General features: G+C 35.0%; 1 protein-coding gene across 1 annotated transcript in view; it reads left to right on the top strand.

Annotated features, from left to right (window-relative positions):
• The window catches only part of LOC113049761 (transmembrane protein 132E), a 293,725-nt gene that overhangs the window by 56,843 nt on the left and 219,110 nt on the right, over window positions 1–17,772 (top strand). The window lies entirely within an intron of this gene.

The following is a 17,772-nucleotide window of genomic DNA, read 5'->3' as shown; positions in this document are numbered from 1 at the left end:
TGTTTGCTGCTTTTTTTGACATTTGCAATCAAACATATTGGCTCGGTTTCAAACCTAGTGAGTGCTGTCTGGACTCTTTTTTTCTATGTTGTTATTCACTTAATTTGTAAATTAAAAATAAATAAATAAATAAATAAATGAATAAAAAAATAAAAGAAAACATACTTTTTTGTACTTTTGGACAGAGACTGAAAAAAAGGACATAAACTGACAAATCTAACCAGTATTGTCTTACAGTTATACAAATGTGAAATGTTAAAATTTACTTCATTACATCATATTATTGTACATATTTATTGTTTTATTGTCTCTTTCTTAAATCGTATCCCTATCAAATTTCATAAAACCATTCTTTGTAATGCTTTTGAAAATATTACATTAACAAGTGTGTGATTTCACTGTTAGGACCTCTGGTTTTGTTGATGAAGATCGATAAATAACTGTGCATTTTATGGTTATTATGGTGCATTTTTATTCACTGTGTGTGTGTGTGTGTGTGTGTGTGTGTGTGTGTGTGTGTGTGTGTGTGGCAAACAAAATAAATGTTACGTAAGTAATGGTTAAATGATTACAGAAATTTGACTCATTTCAAGACTTTAAAGTGTATTTGTTTTTAAACTGATGTAACAGACATGGACATAATGAAACATTAAGTAAATGAGCAAACAGTGTTTAATAAATAAAATTGAAAAACAAACCACAGTCATCATAAATGGAGTCAATCAATTAATTTGATATTTTATAATTATTAATTGATTACATAAAGATCATTTGGTAACACTTTATTATAGGAACCAATTCTCGCAATTAACTAGCTGCTTATTAGCTTGTCTATTAATAACATATTGGCTATTTATTAGTACTTATAAAGCACATATTCTGCATAACCATATTCTACATCCCTAATCCGACACATTAACAAAAGTTATCAAATACCTTACTAACTATTAATAAGCATCAAATTAGTAGTTTGTGGTTAAAGTCCTAGTTAATGTTTTGTTAATGATGAGAATATGACCTTAAAACGTGAACGATCATTTTTATGTCTGTAAAGTTCATTAGTAAATGATTCACATTTTAGAAGCTCTCAGCAGGCCGTATTAGTAACTGTGCAAACACAAGTAATGTACAGTATGTGTAGTAGAACCACATTTTACTTAAGAATGCATGCGAATCCTCATGAGATCATGTTGAAATAGGCAGCTCTCTGCTAAGGAAGCATCCTGACTGAAGTTGAACTTCACAAGGGACTCATTTGGAACGCTCTACACGGGCTCCGCTCGCTGCAGAAGTAATGCTCCTGATCCTGGAGTAATTGATTCCAATAGAGTTTGATGTTAGCATGTTGCTAATGATATGTCGCACAGTGAAATATTGAGTAAAACAGTACAATTTTTATTAGATTTGAAATATTGGTATAGATTTTTCTATACTGAATGAAATAAGTATAATTATATTCAGTAATAATGTATTTTGCCTTGTCCACCAGCTTCTTTTTCTCTCTCTCTCCACTGAGCTCATTTGCAATGCATTGTGATTGCCTTTTTTGTGAAGGATACAAGCAATGCTGACTTAAAGGACATTTTTTACCCTAAAATGATTTTTTTTTTTAAAGTTCATTCACCCTCAGGCCATCCAGAATTCAGATGAGTTTGTTTTTCATCAAAAGGGGTGTGAAGAATTTAGCATTCCATTACTTTGTCACCAGTGGACCTCTGTAGACAGTGAATAGGTGCCGCCAGAATGAGAAACAAAAACAACACGGTAGTCCACAAATAATAATCCATGTCAATCAATTAGCATCTTGTTAGTTGTTCATAGCCTTATTATGGAAGTGTTATTATAGAGTGATGTTTCGTGGTGTTTTTGTCATCTGTTTAAATCCATTCACTTACTGCAGAGGATCCAATAGTGAGCAATGACTGAAATGAAATTAAATCTCATTGAACAACAGTAAATATGATCACACCTTTATAAGTTGTCCATAGAAGGTGTCTTAAAAAGTAGAAGTCTCCCTTTTACCTATGATGCCTTAAAATGCTCTCTTAGTAGGCATCTCGCTAGGTTTAAAAACTGAACTATTGTGTCTTATATACGTGCAGTACAGGGTTGACCCAGAAATGCAGCAGATTACAATCTTAATAAAACATCAACACCTCCCTGAATTAACTCGATCATGATTGATGGCTTCACCTCTGACCGCAAGCATTTATTAACTGACATCTGCAACCACATCAGATCAGAGTGTGTGAAATATACCTGTATTGATTTGCATTGCATTTGTCACATGTGGCACATGATATTCCTAACGTTATGCCCTTTCTCTCTTTCTTCTCTCTCCTATGCTTTTCCCGTCTGGCCAACCACCTACGAAGGTAAGTCCAATCTAATGATCTCTTCCCCCGTGCAATGTGTGGGAAGGTTAAAGATGTTAAACTAAGGTCAGCGGTTATATGTTTCGCACGTTCACAGTGCTACTGCATCATCGTCTTGAAAGTTTAGTGGCTCTCTGAGTGATTAGTGGAGTTTGGAGCTGATTGTGAATAAAAATGAGGCAGCCCCAGAGCGCAGGGCTGACCTTGGCCCAGCCTTAGAAACAAGCTTAAAGGAAACTTAGACACGCAGTCAACAGAGAGGAAACGCCGTATTTAGAGCTGACCATCTGAAAAATTGTTCAAGCTTGGCTTATTACGTTACCTTTCAGTTTGAGCAGCTGAATAAAGAACATTAAAACACTTTCAAATCGCTCAAAAGAGGATTTTAGAGATGTTCTCTGCTTCTTTGAATGTCAGGTATATGGCTTTATACATTTTAAACGAGTGTGATCCAGCACCTTTAGAGTGTTTTTAGGTGTAATAAACTTTCATACACAAAATGGGTGCAGCTGGAATTGGTTTTGCAAAAATCGTTTTAGTTTAATTAACTCTGACTGTGTTCTCAATGGATTCTAGCTTACTACTGAGTGCATACTGTCTACTGCATGCACTGAATACTACAGTTTATTTATTGAATTATCTTTCAAAAATATTGAATGGTCTGTTATATCAGACGATACACAAATATTCAGATTCAGACAGTAATTTGCAAAGTTGGTATCGCATAACCTCTTTATGTACATGTTCAATTTGATGAAGTACTTCTGTGTGCTTTATGGTAATGTAATGACTCAAACATAACCATATTTTCAAACACATACTTTATTATTATTATTATTATTATTATTAATATTTCATAGTAGTGTGATTTTGCTTTTTCGTTTTTATTTTTTTCAAGTCTCCTTCACTTGACCTTGTTGGTGGTCCTGCTTTTCCCTGAAGCTTTTGCCCTCTCTCTGACCCTCAGACACGCATGCTTCAGAGCAGTATTCAGGCTTTTCCACAGAGGTGATAATGCATGTGTAATTTAAAAGCCCGTGTTATAGATTAAATTACACACAATAATTTTCTGTTATATCAGTTTCTGCCTTACGGTCTGTGAGTGTTGCGCTCACACAATTGGGTTGCATGTAGACTTGCCATAATTTTCATTATTCCAGTAGCGAGCGCTCTAACGCTGAGAGAGATTACCCGGCCTAGAGGGGGAAATTCAAGGTTAAAGAGGAGGCTTATGAAGAGGACACTAGCTTCAATATGGTTTGTGTGCACTTTACAAATGACTAGGTTTTGGAAACTGTGCTGGCTGTTGAGAGTTATTGCAAGGAGGATTTTACTTTTATAAATGAATTACCTTATCTGAACTCTAGGGCAAAGAAAATAATAAAGCACACAATCATCCAGCAACACTTAAACTGGTACCGAATCAAAGTATAAAGTATCACAGAGCATATAAGCACAATGTTGCAATATTCTAAATTTAGCTACTGTACCTTTTGATCCATTGGATCTTCATCAGGCCAACACGCTATCATTGCAATTCATAACTTTTAATGGTAAATTGGTGGCTAATTTGTGTACTTTCTTAATGATCTCATTTGTGCACTTTCATACAGTCTGCTTACACCCCACTGATGGTTTGGTTTAACATTAAATGCATTAATGTTCTTTTCAATACAAACAACATTGTATGAATTCATACAAAATCACTACCTCATAAAATAGTTTTTTTTTTTTTTTTTTTTTTACCGGGTTGATCAGGCTCGTATTGTAACACACTGTGCAGATTTGTTTAGATTTCCAAACTTCTTTGTTAGACAAACATTTAATAAATAAATAAATGAATGAATGAATGAATGAATGAATGAATAAATTAATGTATGAATACCCCTGCGATTGTAAGTTAATATTTCAATAATTTAATAAATGTTCACAGCTCTGTAATATCAGTTGGCTAATAGTCTCGATATATTTTTTAATAAGTGTTTAATTTTGATTTATATGGAAACCTGCACATGACATGCAGGGATTGTTTTTGTTTTTTTTCTCGGTTTACTAAATCATATGCTTGATATAAACATTCTTGTCCTCATTTTAAGTGTTTAAATTTAAATTGTGCGCATGAAATGATTAAGCAATTAAAGTGTCTTTGTCCATAACACATATCATATAATAATATAACGTATAACATAACATATAAGATTACAACATAACATATATAAAATAACATAGCATAGCGTTAACATAGCATAACACAACACAGCAACATAACATATAACATTTTAACATTTAACATAAGGGGCCCTATTATACACCCGACGCAATGCGATGCAAGGTGCAGCGCAAGTGTGTTTGCTAGTTTCAGTCTGGCACCATTCACATTTTCCCGTCCAGCATCACGTATTTTAATTAGCAAATTAATTTGCGCCAATTTGTGTGCCCATGGGTGTGCTCATCTACAAAAGAGGTGTGTTCAGGCACATTGCTGGCACATTGGTATTTTAAGGAGCTGAAAATAGACTGCACCATAGACCAACTCGCACCTGGTCTATAGTCAATGGCACAATATTTTTTGTTATTTAAAGAGCGTGTTGGTAGAAAATGCGATGCCAATAGATGAGGACACAGTCACTGCTACTTCATCCCATGCCTTCTGCACCTCGGGAAGCTTTGGTGGATTCCTGCTTGTCCCGTAGATGATCTGCTCGCGCACTTTAACTTCTCGCACGAGCAGATCGGTTTCTTCACTTGAGAAGCGAACAAATTTCCGCCAACAAATTCCGCCGTGTAAATAGCGATCCACCATGACGCAAGCGCATCTCCCTCTTAAAGGGAATGGAAGATGACACTCTGATTGGTTTATTGAAAGTTATGCCCGTTACTTATTAAGAGAATAGGGACAGCCCATTCCATGGACCGTTTTTTCCGTCGTTAAAATAGCAAAAGTGGATTTGGACACGCCCTGAGTGCATCTGCGCCATGCGCTTTACACTTTGCGTTTATATCGTTAAAATAGGGTCCATAACATTTAACATATAGCATAACATAGCAACAACAGTTTTATGACAATACAGACAGGAAGTCGATCAATTTATTAGGTAAATTGAGGTAACGAGTTAGTGAATTGTTCATTCATTTTTATTTATTTATTTATTTTTCTCATGTCTTGTGCGGGGCTTCATAGATTTGTTTTCATTTTAAAATTATTTATTTTAATTTAGCATTTTTATGATTTATTTATTACCTTTTTATAAACTTCCTGCACTACCCTTATAAATCCCAGTTGGAGAAACGCTGCTTTAATTTCTACTCTCTACATTCCCAAAGATTATCTCACAAATTTTATATTTAACACAAAATCATCATGAAACAGCAGTGAAAAGCCATTTTGCCTCCATAGTTTGCACAACAAGAGATTTTTTGTGACGCATTATTTGACTCATGAAACTGAATAATCAAATATAAAAAATGTTTTATTGTAACAAACATCTTCTGAATAATGAGTCAAGTCATTGTATATTAACTTTAAAAGACAATTCAACAACAGCAGCAACAACAAAATGCTCTTTCCCTCTCTTTCTTACTTTCAGTAACTATATATCTGTGCTTTATTCTGAGATGTCACAAATATCTTCAATCTCGAAAATGAAATTTGTGGTTCGCAGCATGTTTGTGAGTGTCTTTTTTTTTCCGGTGCCAAGCACCCACGGCTACTCATTCAGATGGGAAGGGGAAAAAAGTCTAAAAGATTCCCTAGATCGAAAAAATAAATAAATAAATAAATATATATATATATATATATATATATATATATATATATATATATATATATATATATATATATATATTTAAAATGAAATATCTACAGACTTTACTCTGGCTTACTGAAAGCCTCAAGAGGTGATACATGCAAGCATATCCTCCCTGTACAGCTCCCAGTTGTTTCTTAAATGACTCCAGTAATTAATTCTCATGTTTATCAGTGAAACAACTAAGAACGGTTTTGATTTATATCTTAATTGTGCCAAATTATGCTTGCCTTACGGTGGATACTGAGCTAACCTAATGTAGAGATATCAGAATAGGATATGTACTTAAAACTCTACCTCAAAGCACAAATTTAATACCACGTGAGTGATAACATATAGGGGCCTCGTTGGAAATGTGATGCAGAGCAGTGGTGTGGTGCTCTTTGAAGTGATAATGATTTGAATAGCTTCTTGCTAGCTGGAGAGCTCCACAGTAGAGCAATTAAATCTGCTTTAAGGAAACTGCAGACACGGAGAAAATGCATATGAGGGAGGGGCATGATTCCCAGATCTACAGCGAAGAAACATCCTGATGTTTTACAGTGCTGGGAATTGAGTAATTAAAAGCAGCAGTGGTGTTAAATTAGCTGTATTTTTCAGTAGCTTAGCAGCTAGCAACTTTGGATGAGAAGATGTGTAGATGCCCTGTCTGTTGGCACTGCTTTGTGCTCATCTTTGCCAGTTGAACATGTTGAGTTGGGTCTTGGAACGTCGGTTGGCTGTCAGTGCGTTTGTGACACAACAAAATGCTACATTGCTCTTGTATGTAGCGACGAGAATCATAGTGTTGCTCATTTGGCTAATTTGGCTAGTTCAGATGGTTCACGTAACATTTTTCAAAGCAATCCACCCAATTTCTGAGGTATTTTTATTATGTGTCTCTTTGAGGCCTTTTCTTGCTAGATTTTTTAAGGTCTTGGCAGTTAGCTACTTTTGACAAGAAAATGCTACAATGCTAATCTATCCTTTCGTATTAGCAATAAGTCAGATTTTGTTTATTTGGTTCGTTCCTATGGTTCATGTTCTAAAACTATCGCCAGATCTCTTTGAGGTAATTTATTGCAGGTTTGTTTGAGGCCTTTTTTTTTTTTTTAACTCAACTACATGTATATAAATTGGTGGCGTTTCATAGACTTATTTGTTGTATTTAGTGTAAAAATAATTTTTAGATACATATAATAGTACACCAACTGCAGTAAATGTATATCTTACAGACACAACTGAAAATATATTATCCCCCTCCATATCATCAGTGTAGCTAATTATCATATTAAAGTTCAGGAATTATTACAATGTACTGAAATATATCATGTCTCAAGTAATTGCTCAGTTAGTATGTGTTAAGACCACACAAGACATAGCTTGTAAACAGTATGTCAGGAAATGTTACATTTACTTCAGGAAAGCCATTTAATGTACATAGCTTGTTAGAAAAAAATATTCTAGAGAGGAACATTTTTATAAATATATTCACTCAATTGTATAATCCATTATATTTCTACTTAACCTTCATTATTTAATGTGTGTTGGAATAAATCTGTCATGAAAATTAGGCTTTTATGACAGCCACTGTTTAAAGTTTGTACATTGTAGAATATAGACCCATAGGTATATAATTAAAAAGTTGATATAAAAACTGCCCTATGTGCAGTTTTTATTTGCAGTGTTGACGCATTGCATCTGAAAACAAATAGCAACTACTTCCAATAGCTTCTTCAACACTGCTTTACCTTTGTACTAGTAAAAGAACAGCATAATGATCTTTTTTTCTGAACTCCTGTAAAATAACTTCCACCTTTTAGTGGATGAGATAAAATTTTAATTGATGGTTAATTTATAGTAAGTGATTATCTTATAATGGACCTGGCGCTGCTTTTCCTGAGGAGTTATTACACTACTGTTATTTTAATCTCTTATGGAAGATATTGTTCTAGTTGAAGAGGTCTTTATATTTCTTTTTAATTAAATGTAAAAGTCTCCATTGAGACATGGATCAGGACAAATATTACACATTTTGAATTACAATATACATTACTATTTAAAAGTTTTTGGGGTCAGTACAGGTCAGGTCAATCAGGTCAGTGAAATGTCAAAAATAAAATTCAGCCAAATTCCCGGTGAATTACTTTCCTAATGTGCTTTATTTTTTCAATTGTCAAGAAAATGTCAAGGCAAATAACTTTTGTTACTAAAAATAAGACCCATTTGCTATTTTCAACATTTCATACATTGTCAGTAAATTGCATAAAATACTTTACATTTCCATACATACATACACTACTGGTCAAAAGTTTGGGATCAGAAAGATTTTTTTTATGTTTTTACAGTAGTTTCTTATGCTCATCAATACTGCATTTATTTAATCAAAAATACAGGAAAAAAATTAATATTGTGTAATATTAATACTATGAGTTTTGCTATTTTGATATACATACAAAAAAGTCTAATGTATTACTGTGAAGCAAAGCTGAATTTTTATTGTATTTTGTTTCACTGTATTTTTTATCAAATAAATGCAGCATTGATGAACATGCATTGATGACTTAAAAAAAAAACATTACAAGTCTTACTGATCCCAAACTTTTGACCATTCGTGTATATTTCATTGATGATTGGCTTTAATTGATAATGTATTGCAGTTTAGTCATATACTGTAGGTGTGTAGTTGGTCCATGCCTCCCACCCCCTTGAAAAAATGGGCTTTCTTCATAAGACTGGTGACAGTCAAAACCACTGACAGTGTGCTGCAGACACAGAGGCAAAAAATGAATTCTCAAAAGTGCAGGTTGTGGCGACAGGCCATCAATATTCTTGGCAGGACACATTTGGGCTGGACGTTGAGTATCCCTGCTGTAGCATGTAGGCGCCCTTAAAGTCATTGTTGTACGTGGCCATTATAATAGTTGCTTCACCTCTGCGCTCTCTCTCTCTTTTCCCTCCTCTACCTCCCACACAGTCTCTCAGTCTCTTGTGCTCTGAAACTGACCACCTGAAGCTTGTGGGATGATTTTGTCTGTCAGTTTTTTGGGGGGTGGGGGGTGGGGCTTATGAAGGGAAATAACATTTCACCTCTATCAATTTCTGTGTTTTCAGAGAAGGTGTCCATACTAAAACATGTCTGAAAGGCTTTGAGAGCCTGCAGCTAGTGTTTTGTGTTTGTGTGTGATCCAGTTTTACAGTAACTCACAAAATAGAATTATATTAGTATTCCCGCAGTACTTCCACAAGGTTTAGCTTCGGTATATGGTGCGTATACATTGGGTACCTGTTTAGGTAATAGCTATAACCGTAATTGTAATGTAACCATTCGCGAATGGCTGAATTCTAGTAGAGTTCCTTCCTTTCGTTCTGTGGGTTTTTTTCACCTTTATGTTGAAAATGTGAGTCTAAAACAGGGTTGGAAGCCTTGGTGAGATTAAAACAGGGGCATGATGAGACTGAAATGGGTTTCTTGTATAGAAATGCCCTTGTTCAGGCTTAATCTTCCAGGGCTCTTTTTGCAATCATGTTCTCCTTTAAATATAAAATGGTTAGCAGAGAACATGATTTTGAAAATGCTTTATGTAATTGACAATATTCTGGGTTGGTGACTTGAGTTGAGAGTTGTAGGATTTGGATTATGGTATAATACATGACAAGACTATGGGTTGGTTATTTTTTATTTTTTTATTTTTTTTGTGATCATCATAATATTTTAGACAATAATGTAAACAGACATTGTACCCAATTCATTCTTGGTCTTAACTCAGGAACAGGAGCCTATCCTGGGCTTGACTCTGGAACAGGAACCCATCCTGGGCTTAACTCGGGATCAGGAGCCCATCTTGGGCTTGGCCTAGGAACAAGAGCCCATCCTGGGTTTGACTTGAGAACAAGAGCCCATCCTGGGTATCGCTCTGGGGCTGGAGTTGATGATCCTGGGCTTAGAACCAGGGAGGAGCTCTGGAGGACTCGGGAAGAGCTGAAGGAAAGGAGGAAGTGGGCTTTGGAGTTGTGCAGTATGTGGATGGTGCTGGCTTGTGGTGAGCTGGAGTGCCCACATGCTTCTGGATGGGAGGAGGATATCCTCCACATCAACAAGGAACTTCGAACAATTTGAATCAAGAACATAATTTTTAAAATCCACTACGGGTCTGCGCACAGTAGGTGGACAGCCAGAATGGATAATACCGCCACAGCGTTAACTGCAAGTCAGCCGAGTGTTAAAAACATTTGTGAAATTACCGCCAGGTGGTACAAAGAGACGGATTGCGAACTGACTGTAATTGTAAAATGTTGGTTTGTGTGTGTATATATATTTTTTAAATATGAGCAGGCCTCCAAGCAGTGATTGGTAATGCTGCACGTAATCATAGTCATTTATTATTTATATTTTTCATTATATTTTATTATATGATATTGGTTTGAGACTGAAAGTATTTTATTTAGTGGAGAACTTTGCAGCAGTATTTTATTTCTTATTCTTTTTAAATTTTTATATATATTTTATTAAAAAATATTTTTAAAAAAAGTGTAAACAAATTGATAAAAAAAGTTTATAGTAATGAACAACCTGCAGTTTAATGCATTTCTTTCCCTTACTGTACCGAAAATGAACCGAACCGTGACTTTAAAACTGTGGTACGTACTGAACCGTGATTTTTGCGTACCGTTACAACCCTAATATATATATATATATAAATACATGGATTAAAAAGCTAAATGTTTTCATTTCGGTTCATTCTTGATTAGAAAAAATTATAATAATAATCTTCAGGTTATTATTATTTTTTATTTTTCAAACAGCATTTTCTAATTATATATATATAGCTTTTATTTAGATGTTTGTTTTATTTCTGTTTTAATAACTTTAATAACGAATTATTTTCATATGGTTGCCAAAGCAACATTTCTAATTTTTGATTTCATCTAATGTTCATATTTTATTTCACCTTAATATCAATTACTGAAATGTTTTTTTTTGTGCATTAGTTTTAGTTAATAATAACAACACAGACAAATGAGTTCAATTCTGTGAAACAAAGTTTGAACTGATTCACAGATATGAATAAATTACCAAGATTTATTTTGCTGAAGTTTAAATGTGAGACATTATCAAGCAAACTGTCTTAACACCCTTGTTCCTAAATGGTAGTCTCTTTTGGGTTTCCATTAAAAGCACTGCAGTATTCATTTTGCTTCATTATTTATATTCAACAAAATCACTGCAAATGTATTATTAATAATCAGTGCATTGGTCAACCGTACATCTTTCTCTCTTTCACCTATAAAAAAGATTATAATGAAATGTAGCCTGTGATGTTTTACCACTCCTGCCAATGGCAGCCGTGCCCAGCTTTGAAATCACACCAGGTGTAATGCATTCTTTTCAGCCCATTGATCCATGCCAAAATGAAACCATTACTCTTTTATTGATTTCCATTCTATCTCTACTGCTGCTCTTTCCCAGGTCTTTCTTAATTAATTGCAGCGATCTCTCTCTCTTTATGAACATGGTCATATAGATTGTGTCCCCACAGATGAGAAAAAGAAACTTGTTTCTGCTTATTTTAAGTGATGCTGTCTTGAACTTTAATTGCGCTGGGCCTTGAGTAAGCAAAAAATATGCACCACAGGAGATTTGAAATATTAATTTCTGCTATGAAAGATGGACCTTAATGAGGGAGTTGTTTTTATTGGCCCACAATGCATTGCATGAGTTGCATTATTTTTCATGGGGCACTTCATCGCACCAGCCATAAATTGGCAAAAGATGCTCAATTTGAGCATTTGATCAGGTGAAATGGTCCTGGCAGAAATATAGAAATTAGAGTGTTGTTGACAGTTGTTATTACTAATAGATAGCTAAGCACAATGGGATATGGTGTATGTGAGCTTGCTGCCTCTCTGTTCACACTGACACCACTAATAATGATCTCATGCCATTAGTGGAGCATGAGGGGAACTCAACCCATCACAAATTTTTTAGCTGATGGCAATGACAGTGCAAAACTAGCAAATGTAATTTTGTGTCGTAGAGAACTCCATAAAAAAAAAAAAAAGATAATAATGATAAAACCAATCTTTCATTCAAAAACTTCACAAAATTCTAAACTTTCATTGAAGTAAAGCAATTTAAAGTGGGGGGACAAATCTCCCTGATCTCTTCCTTATTATAAAATAAATATTTTCTCTAGTTCAAGTTGGCCACAGTTATTGGCACCCAATTATTTCAATGTCCTTTTCCCAAGATAACAGCTCTGAGTTTTCTCCTATAATGACTGAAGAGATGTTAGTGCTTCTTCTCTTCAGTTCACCTCACTCATTTTCTATATGGTTCAGGTCAGAGGACTGGGACGGCCATGGCAGAAGCTTCATTTTGTGCTCAGATCCAAACACAGCCCATTATAAGATTTGGAACAGAGGTAGTCAGGTTCAGATTTTTTTTTTATCATTTGGGATCTGATTGAATACATTAGGACATATATCTGAACATGACATCTAGGACCTCTGGCAGTAAAACAGGCCCACAGCATTACAGGTCCTGCAGTATTGAACCATGGACATGGGTTCTTTTTTTATCCCTGTTTGTACTTAACCCATCTGGTGGGTTTGCTGCTCAAAAGTTGTGTCTGACCATAGAAGCCTGTGCCATTTGAAATTCCAGCTGAATATGCTGGAGTTTTTGTTTTTGGATGATCAATGAGAATTTTTATTTTCTTGAAACATGTGGTGATGTAGGGTTTTTTTTTTTAATTATTTTCTATTTTTAGGTTTTCTGACCCCAAGTCTTAACTAATCTCTGCAATTCTCCAGCTGTAATCCTTGGAGAGTCTTCCGCCACTCAAACTTTTCCTACAGCCACTTTCTATTTTGTGAAGTTCAGCTATCTTGGTCTGCACATAAGAACTATATTCTTTGGTTTTACTTCTTGTGATGGATGATTAAGGGGTATTTGGTCTTTGCGTTCCTCATATTTATAATGCTGTGGAAGATGAAGTCATGGATGGACAATTGCATGCTCCTTGTCCCCTGGTGTGCTAACAATTGTAAATATTAATGGTAATATACTTCAGAGATATTTTACTCAAAATAATTTATTTTCACAGCCGCCTTTGCTCTTATTTACCAAGGGTGGCAATAATAGTGGAGGGCACTAGATTCATGGCTTCTAAAGCCCCTTTCACACTGCCATTCCGGCAAATACACGGGTAAAGTGTTATGGCAATTGTTCCCGGGTCGCTAGATTTTGCACTTTCACACTACCAGTGATTACCCGGGATATGTGCGTGCTTTCACACACAACCCATAAAGATCCCCTAACGACATGTGACATCACGGCGTGACGTGTAATGTACGAGTCAAAAACATTAGGCATGTTATACTTTCACTGAAGCAAGCGAACGATCTCGGCGTCAGCGCAGAAAGTGAGTAACAAACTGATCTCTGCTTCATTACAGTTTGCACATAGTTTTTCGTCGCAAATGTTGATCTTCCTTCAAAACAGCCGGTAGAAGAGTTTCGCGATAACGCGCGTCATCATTTCGACACGGCATTAGATCTGGCTTTTGTTCACACAGCGCTCGTCCCGGGTTGAACCCGGCAATGTTACTAGGTCCCCGACCCAGGTTCAATGCCGGAATCAATCCTGGGACGTGTTTGCTTTCACACAGAAGGTGACCCGGCAATGTTCCGGCAATATGCCGGGTCCGACGAGTGTGAAAGGGGCTTAAGACTTAAAGGGATAGTTCACACAATAATAAAAACACTAAACATTTACACCCCCTCACATTGTTCCAAACCTCTGAGTTTCCTTCTACTTTGGAATATAAAATATATTTTTTCATTATGGATGGAAGTCAGTGAACACCGAAAGGGTTTGAGTACCAACATTATTCAAAAGAAACTCATGCAAGTTTGGAATGACATGAGGGGGAATAAATATCCTTTTACCTTTCATTACCAGTATTAACAGATGTTCAAGAGTGGTTAAAAGTTAGAAAATCACATTTTATTTTATTTTATTAATTTTATTTTATTAGTTTTTTTGATGTACAATTGTCTGATTCTACAGTTGTGTAGTATTGAGTTAAGTCGAGTCACTCATACAACCGCCATATTAGAAACATCCTCACCTTTTTTAAATGTATTTTTTATTTTTAGAATTTGATGCCATATGTATTATAATACAAAGCACAGTGTTATAGATCTTCATACATATTTAAAAAAATTGAAAATAAAAACATTACAAATAAAAAAAAAACTTTGATAAATAAAACAAAATAAAAACAATTTATTAACAATTTTACATAAAACACTAAATAGGCTAATTTCTCATTCAATTAAAGTTTATTTGTATATTGCTTTTCATGATACAAATCATTGTAAAGCAGCTTTACAGAAAATTAAGTTTCTACAATATATTTAGTAGCAGCTTATCAGTGGTGACTGTCAAATGAATGTACATATGGCAGAAATGTATGGTAAAATGATGTAATCAAACATGATGAACACTATTAACAGCAATAATTATATGTTGCAATGAAACTTGTAGCAAAATTTGGTAGTTTAAGTTGTTTCAAGGTTGGCATCATCTGAGTTCCTCTGAGGGGTTGGCATCATCTCTTCTCAGGTGTTCTGTCATCTCAGGTCTTTGTAAGGGACTGGATCCAGACTGAAGCTTGTGTAATTCCTAGTTACCACGGGATGTCAACAGAACAGAGAAACAAATAGAGACATAATTAGCATAACCGCTTTTCCAACCAAGCAAAAGTGATTTGTTTAATCCAAGCTAAGGAATAATGATGTGCATATGATCAGATATAACTGCAGTACAAAATTATAAGATGTATTATTTGAGAGATGCATAATTTTGAGAGAGTGTGTGTCTGTAGCTTGTTTATTGAAGATGCAGGACAACCACCCAGCAATGCAATACAATAGTCCAGTCTAGAGGTCATGAATGTATGAACTAGCTTTTCTGTATCAGAAACAGGTAACATGTTTGATAGCTTGGTAATGTTTCTAATATGGAAGAATGCTGTTTATATATATATATATATATATATATGGGAAATATAATTTTCAAAAGGAAAGTTGCTGTCTAATATAACACCCAAATTTTTGACTGTAGAGGAAGTAACTTTACTTCTGTTTTGTCTAGTTGCAAATTGTAATCCAAGAGATTCTGTGTACAGTTTTTTGGTCTAACAAATAATATCTCTGTCTTATCCAAATTCAATAGGAGAAAATTATTGGTCATCCAATCTTTTAAAATTTTAACACACTGTTAGCTTAGATAATTTAGAAGTTTATTCTGGTTTTGTTGAGATATATAGCCTAGTTGAGTATCATCAGCATAACATTGGAATCTAATTCCGTATTTTGTAATAATATTACCAAGGGGCAATATCTATATTGAAAATAGCAGAGGACCTAGGACCGATCCTTGTGGCACTCCATACTTTACTTGGGATAATTGAGATGACTCCCTGTTTAAATAAACAAAGTGGTAGTGATCGGACAGGTAGGGGGCCTGAAACCTGATGGAAATTCTACATAGATATCTTTTTTTTTTTTTGCAATTGAGAAGACACAACTTTTTCTAAAATGATATTATGATATTTTATACTATTAAATAATTAAAGGATATTCTAATTTCTCATTTTCTTATGACCGATTAAATAATTTTGATTGTATGCTCAGTCTTTTGCTTTGACAGCTAAAGACAGGAAAAATGTCTGACTCTGTTTAAAAGTTTAGAAGCCTTTTTATTTTGCTCCCTTTACAATGTCCATTTATATTGGTTTGCTTCCTCATTTACATTTGGCATTGATTTTAGCATTTAGCATGTAGCGATTTCAAATTTCTTCAAGGCAAAAAAAATATATATATATTATATTATGTTATAATTTTTTTTTTTTTTATGCAACCAAGCCTTTATATATGTCTGTCCCTGCTGTTTGGCCTAAGTTGACCTATATTTATCCATTATCGTGGCTGTTTTGTGTTCCTGGGGGAAAGACAATAATACACCACTGGAACCCTCTGGCGTGGCACTTCTGCTGTCTAACTAGCCCAGAGTCTCTGCTTTCAAAACGAATTGGAGTTGGCGAAGGAGAAAGAGACTGTTTATGAACTGAAACTTTAGAGTATTTTGACAGCACAGCTGAACTGCAGCCTTAATTATACATGGGCACGAGAACTGTGTCGTAAGGGGACAGCTGACTGCAGGTAGACCTCACTGTCAGCACTGCCAATTTGGCACTGACATCCTGCTTTGTGCCAGAAAATGCAGCCATCATGTCAGGGAACATCCCTCTCTGTTTCCTTCTCTTCACACAAACAACAAAACTCCAATGGAACAAGAGCAGCCTATTGACAACACTTGACAGGTCGGATAGTGGCTCAATGGCTTAGAACTGGTGGATGGCATCTTGGTTAACAACGACTCTTGTTATTCAGTTTTATGAAATTTGGAGCTTTAAAAATGAGCAACATCCTTTTTTATGTATATGGTATTGAAATTTGTCTGAATCAAACTGTCTAAACCAGTAGCAATCGTATCAACAGAAAGTATCCTCAAGAGAGTTCAGTATGGTTGAGATGTTTCAAGTGTTGTTTCTTCTTGATCTAATTTTGAGGTAAAAGCAGTGATAAATGTACTAGTCAGGCAGGCAGTTTTCCTTTATGGGTAAAAGTTCTAAAGCACTTAAGTAAAGGCTTTTTTTTTATCAACCTGCTTTTGGAACTGATGAGTGTTACTTCAGGGATTCAGTGGAAATAAACCTTTGGAGTGCTCTGAAAGAAATCTCTTTTTGCTCTAAGCTGCCAGCCTGCATTCAGTTACACTAAAATACTCTGAGGACTGTTTAATAATTATTGTATGTGATTCACATTCAGGCTGGGGAAATCAAGAAGGATTATTGGCTGCATCTTCCCAATATATATGGGTGGTTGCAATCATTCAAATTTAGTTTGAATTAAATATGAAAAGTTGAGTGGGAATTGTAGTCTTTCTGTGAATATTGTTTCATATGAACTTGTATATGCTAAATTTGCTTCATAACTAGGTCACATCTACTGGCAGATGAATAGGAGAGTGCTCTCAAAAATAAGATTTCTTAGTGCTTCAATAGCAGAAGGATCTTTTGTACGTTTACATCTGTAATTGCAATATCTTTTTTCTTTTTTTTTTTTGGATGGACATCAAAAACTCAATGTAGCCAATTTTCCAAACCATTTTGGCTATCGACTGGTAATCATTTCCTGGATACCGCTGCCAATTTTTGGACACAACCAATAAGCAATTACACATGAATGCCTTTTGTAGCAAAAATGTGATCATGAAAATTCATGTTGATACAAGTTTCTTTATTCAGCACTGCAAGCACTGAGAAGGACACTTTCCAAAAGGAAGTATCAGGACACAAACAATGCACTTCAGTTTTTTTTAATAAAGCAAAGTTATATGAATCGAGAACATCCAGATCCCGGGTTGTTGAAGTGGTGAAAATTAACTTTTCACTGCAAGGTTAGCACAGCTGCAGTCCTTGAAAAATGAGTTGCATAGAGAGTATACTGTAAGTATAGCTCGTTTAAAGCTCCACATT

Source organism: Carassius auratus, chromosome 30, assembly GCF_003368295.1.
Source record: "Carassius auratus strain Wakin chromosome 30, ASM336829v1, whole genome shotgun sequence".
In the NCBI taxonomy this organism is placed as follows: domain Eukaryota; kingdom Metazoa; phylum Chordata; class Actinopteri; order Cypriniformes; family Cyprinidae; genus Carassius; species Carassius auratus.
The sequence above is the reverse complement of the archived record's forward strand: the minus strand, read 5'-3'. Positions and strand labels throughout refer to the sequence as shown.